This window comes from Fulmarus glacialis, unplaced genomic scaffold (genome assembly GCF_000690835.1).
Source record: "Fulmarus glacialis isolate BGI_N327 unplaced genomic scaffold, ASM69083v1 scaffold14235, whole genome shotgun sequence".
NCBI classification, from domain to species: Eukaryota; Metazoa; Chordata; class Aves; order Procellariiformes; family Procellariidae; genus Fulmarus; species Fulmarus glacialis.
The window spans coordinates 35,299-47,946 of record NW_009213787.1 but is presented as its reverse complement, the minus strand read 5'-3'; positions in this window follow the sequence as shown (position 1 = coordinate 47,946).

Genomic DNA, 12,648 nt, shown 5'->3' with positions numbered 1-12,648 from the left:
TCAGCATTGAGAACCTGAGGCATTGCCATAAGACACCAACAGTGCTGCACACCGGATTACACCTTGAGTTACTTCTGGAAGGGAAAAATGAGGCTCCATTGCAGCTGTCCGTGCGGTTTCACCCTGCCCCATAGGCAGAGGGGAGGTGACTTCTCCCACCCAACACCCACTGTCCCTGTCACCTGCATCTTCTCCTTCCTGACTCCAGCAGCCCCAATCTCCCAGAGCTCCCATTAAGAAAGAGCTCGGTTGTGGTTGCAAGTCGTTAGGGCAGAAGGTTTCAAGCAATGGCAAATGATGAAAATGGAAAAGGCTGGAAGGAACCGGGCAGACTCCCTTGCAGATGTGTGGTGTTGCATTTCACGCTGACCCATGTCTGGCTTTTCTGGGAAAGGCCCGTATTATGGAAGTACAATTCCAGTTTTTCCCCAGAGGACTGTGGTTTGGTTTTTTTTTTTTTTTAATTTACTGAATTTTGCACAGAAGTTCTTTCCTTGTTAAGACTGGAAATAAAACACAGCCATGCAAAGTGATATAGCTTGAAGTGCTTCGTTTACTCCTGGTTTCGTCTTCCAGATGCCTTCCCTGACATTACAGTTCCCCCTCCAGTGACGTTGTTTTGTGTCAGAGGGCCTTTCCTTTCCATGAGCTGTTCTGTGAGATCCAGTTCAACATCCTGTGAATCTGGAGGAAAAGAAGAGTCTTGAGAAATCGGGAGACACGTTGCCAGAAAAGGAGCCTTGGCCAAAAGAAGAGGATTGCCAGACTGCCTGAACTCTCACTGAACCGAGGAGCAAGGCGGCCCCATGTATCCTAGCAAACTCCAAATAGCGAGAAATACATCAAAACTAAGTTTTGAAATGTTTTAGATATACTCATTTTGATTTCATCCCCATTTTACTTTTTTTTTTTTTTAAATGTATTTTTCCACTGGGGATTTACAGTGGACATTGCAATGGGTTAACTGTAGATAGGCTTTTCCCCTATAAAGATCGGGTGCAGGAACACTTAGCTTTATTTTCTTATCATTTCTGGGGCATAAAATAATTTCATGTGCCATAGATACTTTTTTTTTCCTTCTTTCCTTTTTTAAGAACATGTTGCAACTAGTGGTGCACAAATGACTCCTTGGTTAGATAAGACGTTATGTTTTTATCCTTGGACTATGCCCCCAGGCTTTCAGTAATGCCAGCATCAGCTAAGTTAGCATCTGATTAGTCGGTCTTGCCTCTTACTCAATGTCAGTCTTGATTATGCGTATTAATCTGGCACATTTTTCTGAACTGAGCTATGGGCACAATCCTGCCTGGTTCTGAGCACTCTGCTACTATCACAGCTAAGAGTTCTCAGGTTTCTACAATTCCAGGGGGTTTTTGTATGGGTTTCACACCGTGAAAAGAGTTATATTGGTATTCGCCATGCTTTTGGGCAATTGTGGCCCAGAGAACAGACATTTGGGCCCCTGCCTTGATATCGACAGACGTTGGCTTTAGAGATCCCTCAATGCTCTCGATTTCTCAGTCCAAAGTGAGGGTTAAGGCTTACTTCCAGAGAAAACTGGATGGTGAGGATGTGCTTGGACGTTTTTTCATCCTGAGAATGAGAAAAGGGTATTGGGAATGAGAAAAGGTTATAGAGCAAATTTCATAGTTCAGGACCAGATTTCATCACATCCATATTGATAATCAGGACTGACTTGTTTGGAAGGTTGTGTTGGAGTGATACTACACGGCATTTCCATCTATTTCAAACAGATGTCAGCGCCCTGTTCCAAACCACTCCAGCACAAAAGCAGCCCTGAAGAGTACCAAAACTTTGCTTTTTCCTTTCCCTGCTTTTTTACATCACTTCGAGTCACAGCTGCAATTCAACTGTGATATATTCATGGCTGGGACTGAGTTTTATTAACATCAGGAGAAATGTAGCTCACTTTGAGGTGCCCTCACATCTACTCAGCCCTGCTCATTATTGCAAGAGAGAGGACACCTGTCCTAGCTGAGAACCAGAAAAATCTCTAGCCGGCTTCTTTATTACCTTACAATGATCTAATCTGACATAGTGGACCAGCTGGGGAACTAGGGAGAGATCTCTCTCCAGTTGACCTCAAGCAAGTGTTAGACATACAAACCTGCTCTTGGAAAGCTACCTTTGATGTGGGAAACAGGCTGGTGGCAGGTGGGAGAGGGCTGGTGTTTGGCCTTCAGTGCTTTGGCATCACCCTGAAGGACATCAAGCCTGCAGTGCCTTTGCTCTTCTCACCGTCATCTCCCAGGGTGTCCACAGGACATGCATCAGCATTGGGCGGTCTCTGGTGGAAACACGTGACAAGCACACAAGAGGCACTTTGGGGACAGGAGAAATCTCAAATCCTTCACAGAGTGGGGCAACAGTAAGGAAAGTTTTGAAGGCAGAGATTTGTGGGGTTGATCTACAGCTCTCCGCTGAGATACTCTTCCCAGGACTTGAGCTCCCCGTGGGACACAGACATGGCAGCTCTCGAGGAGCTACTTCAGCTACATCTGCGTGTGTCTGCAGGTTGTCTGCGGGTGCTCAGGCCCTCCCTGCAACGTGCCAGTGCTGAGAAGAACCAGCCAGGTCAAACAAGGGCTATTACATTGAATGCACAAGGCTCTGGGAGAAACTCCCAGCTTCTGGGGTGAGAGGAGACCTGGTGGGACTCAAACCAGGCTCCAATCTTTCTCCACCACCCGTTTCTTACCTTCTCTCAGCGCAGAGAAAAGATGGGGCTGCTCAGGTCCTTGCATAAGCCAAGTGCTGACCACAGGTAAGGGTAACTCCAACATGATTCAGAGATATTAACTCCAGTAAGTAGATCTATGGCTTTGAAGAGCTTTCACCAGAACGGATCAGGAAAGCAAAAAACCATCTGCCTGTCCCACATTGCTCCCTTTTCTCGCCCAGAGGAGGAGGAGCATGCGTGGGGAGCATGTGCTCAGCGCAGATGCCCGTGCTCCTGCTGGGGCTGCAAGGGGGGAGCAGCCACCCAGCTGTGGGCCACATGTGAACCTTGGGGTTCCTACGCCCCGCACCCCAGTCTTAGCAAGCAGCCTTACAAGAGGAGAAGAGCTTCTATATAAGAGCACTCCCTCTGGGCTGCAGAACCGATGCTTGCGCAGGTGAGTTGACCGCAATGCATCGCATACAGAGATAACTGCATTTTTTGCAAAACACCTTGCTGGTTTTCCAGCGAGGGGACAGGACTGGGGGCATCTGTCCTTTCCCTGGGTGCTCGGGCATTGACTCACCTGCACAGGCATCTTACGTGAATGGATAACCAAAGGCAAAACTGGAAGGTATAACACAGTCTTCCCAGTTTGCAAATTGATGTCAATCCTCCTCCATATGGACATAAGCCTCTTTTTAATATGTTTTCCATTTATTCCTTTTTTGACTCAGCGAGACTGGATGTAGCTGGAGGGTGCAGGGGAAAGGGGAGAAGGGAGAAAAAACCAGAGTTATGTTTAATAAAAATAGTATGAATGTTCAAAGATAGTGCTCTGGGAATCAATCAATATGGTTTCTCATATGTACTGCAGAGAGGACTGAGGGCAGGCTCTGACGAACACATGGTCCCAATAAGACAACATGCTTATTCCTAGAAATAAAATTTGGATGCTTTTGGGAATGCTTGTTAGACAAGATGAAGTGCAGAAAAGATAAGAACTCTTTGATTAATTAAGAGACAACACAAAGTACTGTGAGCAAGCCATCAGAAACAACATTTCTTTGGCAAGGTAAGCGGTGGGAGGAGATGTTTGCAAGCTATGGCAGCTGCACATCGATCTCCGGAGGCTGGTTTTTAAAGGAAAGTAACTCTGTGCTGCACATGGGGAGAGGTCTCTGAGTCACTAAAACCTAACGAAAGACTTGTTGCTATGCAAAATGATGAGGCAGACTTAAGTCACTAACTGTATTTTTGGCACAGAAGTTTTCTTCTTTTATTCTTAGAAGCACATTTAAAAGTCCTACCACTGTTCCGAAGATTTTCTCCATCTGAAATGCAGCAATAATTATCCTCTTTCCTGAACTTGCATTAGTGAGCATAAATTCACCAATGTTGAGACGGTTCTCAGGTCCCAGAAGCAACGGTAGCCATAAAATTACCTATTTGGAGAGAGGGTGTCTGGATAAAAACAATAATTGAAAGACAAAAGCCAGTAAGGCCTTTTTTCTGGGTAATGTATAATTAGAAACAGTATGCTTCTGAGATTATAAGCAGTGTGAAATCGTATCATTAGCATATAATTACAGCAGCAGACATGACAAATTTATCTAGACCAGATGTCTATTAAATCAATTCCCTCCTCTCATGGGTGCAGTTTCTTATGGTATATATCACTGAATGATATTTGTGATACAGTTAGCAGCAAAATCTCTCTTTACATTTTCAGGTGTTTCGTATTACAATGAACGTTACATTTCCACAGTGCTGTGGCTTTCACAGTATAGTGAGGGGCTGCTTGTTCTTCCAGCTGTTATCTCCTAAAAACATTTTGTCTGTGTAGTGATTATTCATAAAATAAAAATAGTTTAAGAAATTTCCTGGGTAGCATCTTTCTATTTTTCAAAAAAGCATCAGGCCAATTAATTTACTGTGTTTTAAATTCACTGTATGTTTAAAAAACAGGACAGTCAGGCAGGTATCTGTTAGGAGTGTCAATGTCACGGCAGCCTAAGCTGAAGGTCACAGGGCTGATCACGGAGGATGCTGATGCGGTTTAAGGCTGACATTCAGCATCCTGTGGTGCTGGGCACAGCCATATGGACCACCACCAGTTCCAGGCTCATCCACTCTCTGAATAGGTGGAAACCCAACAGGGCAAATCACTCCGTCAGTGACATCAAAGCTAAACAATGTCTTTCTTCCAGTGCTGTGAAAATGGTATGTGAACAAGGAAGGGGGAATGAGATCTGGCTCCAGTCTTATCCCCTGCTCACTTTTCTACAGTCTCCAAAAGGCCCCTCCACCCCCAGCTAATACCATTCCCATTAAAGCTAATGTCAACTGACCAAGAGATAACATGTCCCCCAAAAAAGTTAGCCAAAACCCTCAACACATCTTGGGTTTGGCTTGGTGGCATTTTTGCATTAGCGCTCATTTCATCCCTTGCTGGAAACCCATCCTTCAGTAGCTGTGCCTCAAAAACCTCCAGGTATGACAGAGATCCGCCAAATCTGGGGTTGTTTAGAGACATACCAAATTTCTGGAGTAGTCATGAGTCACACCCCGAGGTGGTGAACAAAAGCTGAGTAAGGCTTTTCTCTGCAATGACTTGACAGCTTGACAGCATCTCCAGCAGGGATGGCATTAACCATACAGCCTTCTTCAAGACCCCATGATGAACATGACATGATGGACAATGACATGATGGACATGGGATAACATCACCTGTCATACAGGAGGATGGAGAGGAGAAAAGCAAAAGATCAGAACTTTCACCTCTTTTCTCTCCAGACAAATTTATTTTGCTTTACTGCTGCCCAACACATTCATTTAACATTTACTCATTTTGCTTTTAGATCAAATAGAAACAATCTTCCATAACAACCCTTTGGGGAAAATAGAAAGTTAAGCAAGTTCTAATCACTATGCTGAAAAAATTCCTTTAGGATGATTTTTAAAAAACCCAACAAAACAAAAAAACCACCAAAAAACTTTTTCCCCCATTTTTTGAATGATGGATTCTGGTCTTCACAAATTGTCAAGCACAAATCACACATAGAAGACCCTACTGCCAGCAATGACTCAGGCCAGTTAATTCATGAAATTCCCAGTTATTTCACTGATGTACTGACTATTCAGTGCAGATGAAACCTGAATTGGATTTGGGGAACAAATCTAAGATGTTTTACGTTCTTCTGATGACCAAAGGTTAACCTGATGGCTTGTTCTTTCTGAGTTCATATAACTTTTGTTCTTGGCTGCAGTGCGTTTGGCCAAGGCCACAATTTCAGAAGCGCTAACTGCTCATTTAAGTTTCTAAAAATGAAACAGCCTGAATTTCAGATCTGTTGAGAAACGGGAGCTCCCACTGGGAATAACAACCGGATTTGCAAAGATATCTTCCTGTAGCCACAGGTCACTGGTGTTTTAGAAATAAATCCCCTTTTTTGGACACCTGAGTAAAATCTGAGTAAAATCTTATTTCCCAATCTACATGGGGTCTCCTGGAGTCCGATGCCCTTTGCAAACCTGTCCCTTGCTCATAGCAAACACCTGGTGCCTGCATGCACCAGTTTGAATTTCTCTTCTTTGTTTTCCATAAGCAGGAGTAAGTTCTCAGAAAGAGGAAATGCCTGCAATATTTTTGAAATGGCATATTTTTCCTCACATCAACAAATACCTCCACCAGTGGGTATTCCTCGGGGATATTTCAGAGGACTTCTTGTTTCTTTTCCTTTCTTGAAAGAGATCAGCTGATCAACACTTGAAATAATTATGAAAAAAATGGAACAAACTTCATTAAATAATTTTTGCGGAAAGGAATATTTGTTGGTTTCAAAAGGATTTCTCGTTTGTAATTGAACTTTGAAAGTCACAGAAGGGAGGGAAATGAAAATATTTAGTAATAAACAAAATGAAAAGTACCGAAAAGACAGAAACAAAACAAAGATGACATCCACTTCTTTTCCACGTGAGTCTTTTCTAGGCTGGGCTTACATGGGAAAATCCAGTCTCAAATAATCACAAGAGTTTGGGCCAAGCTCTGCTCCATCTTAGACCAATCCAGCCCAAACTCCTCCAAACTGTCAACATATTCAACACTGAATAGAAAATGGAAAACACACATTGGAGCATGCTATCCGGAGAATCAAAACATATGAAGAAAACCAAAGGAGAAGTAGTCAACCTTCCAGTCCTTCCCTCATTCACCCACTTCTTTGCCCTCAGGATGAGATGTTCCCCACACGCTAATCCAGATTTATGCCAGTCAGAGAAAAACGGGGTTGCAGCAGACCACCTGCTCCAGATCACTATCTACTGCACCAAGCAACTCAGTCCTCCTAATTTTCACCATCCCAGACTAAGGCTTCATATCTGGATTAGAAAGGTCAGTATCTCTGCAGCCACTAAAGAAAAATTGGCATGTCATAAAATCATAGAATCATTTAGGTTGGAAAAGACTTTTAAGATCATTGAGTCCAACCATAAACCCAACACTGCCAAGTCCACCACTAAACCATGTCCCTAAGCACCACATCTACACGTCTTAAATACCTCCAGGGATGGTGACTCAACCACTTCCCTGGGCAGCCTGTTCCAAGGCTTGATAATCCTTTCAGTGAAGAAATTTTTCCTAATATCCAATCTAAACCTCCCCTGGCACAACTTGAGGCCATTTCCTCTTGTCCTATCTCCAGAGGGTGATTCATCCCAGACTAAGACAGGTCTCCAAGGGACCGGGGATGAATTGCATAGCAATGCCAATCCGTCTAAACAGAGTGCATGGGGAGCGTAGGCGACTTACAATCAACCTGCAATTTTTTTGGAAGGTGAAGTCACATAAGATGAATCCCCCCTGCCAACAGAGAAAATGACACCCAGAGCCATCAAGAATTAGGCTGGATTCCTCGGTCGTGGGCGACGTCGACCTCCGACTAAAGCAAATCCCCCAGCCTGAACCGGGGCTGGCAGCGGGAGAGGAGAGAGGAGCAGCATTACCTCACCTGGAGTAGGCATGGGACTCATCTGGAGCACTCCGCTGCCTGTGGGCAAGTTTTTTGGTTTTTCTTGCTGAAAACGACATGCCATTAGTCAGAAGTAACCAACCTTGAAAAGAGTATTTACTATGACTCCCATCTCCCCTGCGAACGACATTCCTGCCGCTTCGAGCTTTTTCGGTTGCAGTGTTGACACTTCTTCAGATCTGTCATTAGCTCAGCTGAAGAGAAAACAGAAACGCTATTCAAGACCCAGATCCAATGTGGGAGGTCAGGAGTGCAAGTTCTCACTTCACACTGAAAGCACGATGAGTGTTTTATGTTGCTGTTGTTCTTTCTATTTTAGGGGATGCCCTTATTATTTTATAAGCAGTTTTCTATCGTATAAAGCACCCTTTTTAAGGTATTTTTCTATCAAAGTCATGCTCGTATATCTTAAAACATAATCTCCCACATTTCCAAAAATTAACGCAGGACTTAGATTTTGGCTTGTATATTACAAATTCCTACTTGTGGGTCTAAAAGCATTTACCTTTTTCCTTGATTTTCTGTTATATTTTAAGATTTCTGTGGTGGAATCTAGATCCAGCTTTACCATCATGAGGATTGAAATTTCACCAAAATCCACCTTTTCCACTTGTAAAATTTTGATTCCATTCCCCTTTATATCTTCACACTGTATTTTCTGTACATGAGATAAACATCAACAGATTTTGCCTCAATTCCAGAGAAGCATTAAGAATGAGTTGATCTTTGGCTGTGATCATCTGAATCATCATCTGTGTCAGAGTAAACAGAGCTGAAAGCCAGGTTCCTCCCAGGGAAATCGTGCAGCATTTTGTTGGGTAGTTTTGGTTTCTGTTCTTGTCCCCTAAATTTCCTAGCTTTGCCATTCTTCAGATAAATTAATAGTTCAAGGACAAGTGTGGACTTCCCCCAAATTACTCCTCTCAGTGTTGTCTTCTAAGTAAACCAATTGCAAATATAAAAAGCTCAGAAAGAATAGAAGACATACCACTTCAAAAAAGAAACAGGTCAAGTCCACTTTAGATGCAATAATCCGTTATACATTTGCACGTCTGATCTTGCAGCTCTTGCACACACACAAAGATCTTGTTGGAGCTCGGTGTCAGGGTAAGAAGGAAAGATCTTCAACCAACATGTGTAGAGTGCTCTGGAGAAATACCTTCCATTTATGCAATGGACTGGAAAGCTGAAACTAGCACAAACCTAAAGAAACATTGATTTTTTTTAAATGATGGCTTATCTAAATGGCTATCATATCGAAATTAATGAGGCTTTGGGGACAATATCTATGAGTCTTAATAGATAACATCAAAGCAATAAGCTAACAAGAAAAATGAGAAAATCAATAGGAAAAGATAGTTTAGTCTACAGAACTGAAGCACAGGAGCAGCCCCTATTTTATCTGTTTTTAAAACAGGAGGTGAGAAAACCCAGTAGTTCCCAGGAATCACTGCCTCTGTCTGCTCTACAGCTACACATCCAGAAGCAGTCATTATAAACCATCCATCTCAGCTAGACTTTGAAAGATAGAAAATGAGTATCATCAGCAAATATTTAATCCAGCACTGTCATTCAGTAGCTCATCCTGTGGTTCTTTCACAAACCAAAGCTCTGAGTAATGTCAATGGCACTCCAGTCTCTCTGAATGTGGGAAAGAAATGCCGATATTGGTCGGGGTGCATATTTGTACATTTACAGTCTTTAGCATAATCCAGTGTACCTATCATCTCCAACAAGCTATCAGTCCTACATCCCATGGGGACTTTTCCTTTTTCTTATTCCTAGTAGGCATATCTTTTAAAAATGCCTTAGTGACCATGAAGAAGTCTGATATAACGTAGCGATTCAACAGCGTCCATAAACCAAGAAGTGGTTGTTCATCAAAATCAATGAATACCAGATGCATCTTACTCAACTCCTGGAGTTTCAGGATTACTGCATTCATCTATAGGTGGATATACGCTGCCTTCCTCATTCAAAATGGGCATCTATTTTAAAAGTACTTGGGGCAAATTCAGACAGATTTTTCTTTCTGAAAGATTCTCCCACAAAAAAGTGGTAAGTAGACATATTGACGTGTTGGAAAGATGCTTTTTATGACTTTAAATTAGAGAAATTTTTGTAAACATCAAGCTATATTTTCCCCATAATATCCATTTTTGAACACTTCAGTCTCTTCCTGACTGCCTTACTCATAATTGCTGCTCTCTTAGACTAGTGGGTATAGTAAAAGAAAGTGACTGTTTACTGAGTGACAGATACACATATATACAAAACTCTGAGTCTTACAGATGTTTTCAGGAAGTTATAACCCCTGATAAATCTTTGCAGACCACTGAGATGAATAATATTTGTGGATGCATTTTTGAGGCTACCAGACCGGAGAGGTATTTGTGGCTGCGGGATTTACCACTCACATGGAAAAGTATGTTTTCCTTATATCCATCATATAGGCTATATTTTTCACATCTGTCTTTAATTAAACTGATTTCGTATCTTAAAGAGTACGTGACATCAAATGAATCATTTAGAAATTGGAGTTAACCAGCAAATGACACAGTTCTCTTTTTTTCATTCATGAGTAGCCACAGTGTCAAAATTCCCTCAAAGCAGAGATTTTAGCAAATCTTCTGAACCCAAATGTGTAGTAAGTGTCACAGTCTCAGGGACAGATCTGACATACATTTTTATGTCATGTACCAATTTATATGACCAGTGATCACACTGAACCAGTCCCTTTATTAGGGAATAACACTGAAATCAGGAGGGTTTTGCAGATCATAATCTGTTCCACTTAGTTCAGTGAGACTATATGGATTCAAAAAGTATTCGGATCTAGCCTAAATTTAATCTAAGCTGGCAAGTTGCACAAAATTCTTCATTTAATCAAAATGACCTCATGGATCTGAACCAAGCTTCTCCACCATCTACTTCTCAGCCCCGTGCCAGTCCTCTGACAAGCAAGATCCTTCCTAACCTGGAGACTTGAGCCCGTTCAGAGGTACGTATTTACCATAACGTGTCCACAAGCAAGATCCTTCCTAACCTGGAGACTTGAGCCTGTTCAGAGGTACGTATTTACCATAATGTGTCTGATAGCTTTGGGAGAGAGCTCGAGAAGAGAGCAACAAAGGAGGAAGCTCATCTCTGTTCTTCACAGACCTATTTGGAAAGGGACTTTTTTTTTTTATTATTGCAATGAATATGACCGCAATGATTTAGGTTGAATGAAATATGGAACATCCCGCAGCATCCTCCAGCCAGTTCTCTGACTCAAAAATGATCATCTGCAAGCTTCCTGCTGCTGAAGCCACTCTCAACCTGAATCATTGCATGATCATTTGCCTTTGCCTAAGAGTAACAGGGGGGCAAAAAATTATGTCTTAAGCCAAACTTCAATTTCTGAACACGGACAATGTTTTGGAAAAGGTCTCTGTCAACGCTGCAGTTCATGCTGCTAAACAATGAATAGCAGGAAACAACAACAAAAAAACCCCAGTTTGTCTGCTTTCCCTTTTCCCCACTCCCCAGCTTTAGTTATGCATTCGCTCTTTTTAATGAAAATTTCCTAGAAAGCTCGGCGCTTGCTTACCTTGACAGTCAGGGCAGTTACACTTTAGTTGTTGGTAGTTCTGCTTGTGCAACAGTTATCCCAGGGGGAAAAAATCCCACCAGTCTTGCAGAAGCAATGTCACTGGTTTACCTGCTGTAAATCGGGGGGAAAAAAGGAAAGGGAAAAAAAAAGAAAGTGGCATTTACAACGTATTTTGAAAGAGAAAGAAGAGAATATAGACCATGTTACAGCATTAGGATTTTGCAATATTTGAAGAATTAGCTACTAGCTTATATATGTGCGTGTGTGTGTGTACTATGTGTACGTATATTGCACATAACATATAATAAATATAATGTGTATATATATATAGTGTATAATATATATAACGTGTATATTATACATGTATCTAAAGATACACATGGAGTATAAAAGTCATCTTTCCCATCCTTGCTTTGCCTACTGGCTTATCTGACGGCCCAGAGCAGAAGGGACAGGGAAGTCCCCCTTGCCCTGTCCTGGGTTCACCATGTGGCTGCCAAACTCAGCCACAAACTGGCACATCCATTGTTTTATTTTCTACCTAACCTGCACCAATCCTGCCTCCTCACGTTATGTAAAAATTTTGAAAGACTGAAGGAAAAATTTAACAGAGGAAAAAGTAATGATAGACAAATGGAAGGTCTTTACCAGCTCTAATAATAATTACTTTCAGGAGCCCATGCATAGGGAGAAGGAGGGGCAGCATCTGCGCTAACAGGGCGATCTGTGGGGCACAGCCAAAGTGCAGTACCAGATAATGCACTCAAACTCCCAGTACTACAACTATTTTTCCACTGCCATGTGGAATAACCTCATCTCTGTCCTTCTCTTTGCGTTTTTTTCCCCAGATATTTCGGTGGAGGGGAAGGGGGAAACCAGCCTTAAGTCCTGGAGGAGCTCTCAAACCCAAGCTTCATTTCTGATTTCAGTTATGTTTAGAGCATAACATGGGTTTGTTATTCTGTTGTCCCTTGCTGAAATAGGTCAGTGTGGCCTCCCCAGTTAAAAGCTGCTTGCCAATTATACTTTGCTCCAGGCCAAAATTCTACATAAAACCACCAATGAAATACTAGCACAGGGAAAAGGCTCTTTATTGCTCTTATTTCTATTCCAGCAGCACTTAGCGGATGGATGCTTCTAGACCAGGTGCTGTTGAGAAACGCAGTAAGAAACAGTCCCTGCTTATAATAAACGAAGTAGATGAGGCAGGAAGGAAAACTGAAGAGCAAAGCAAGTTGTCCAGGCTGAAAACAGAGGCCAGATCTGCTCAGTCCCAGATGCATATCTTTCCCACTGGATCATGCCGCTGCATTATGAGATGCACCTGAATCCAGATCTCACAA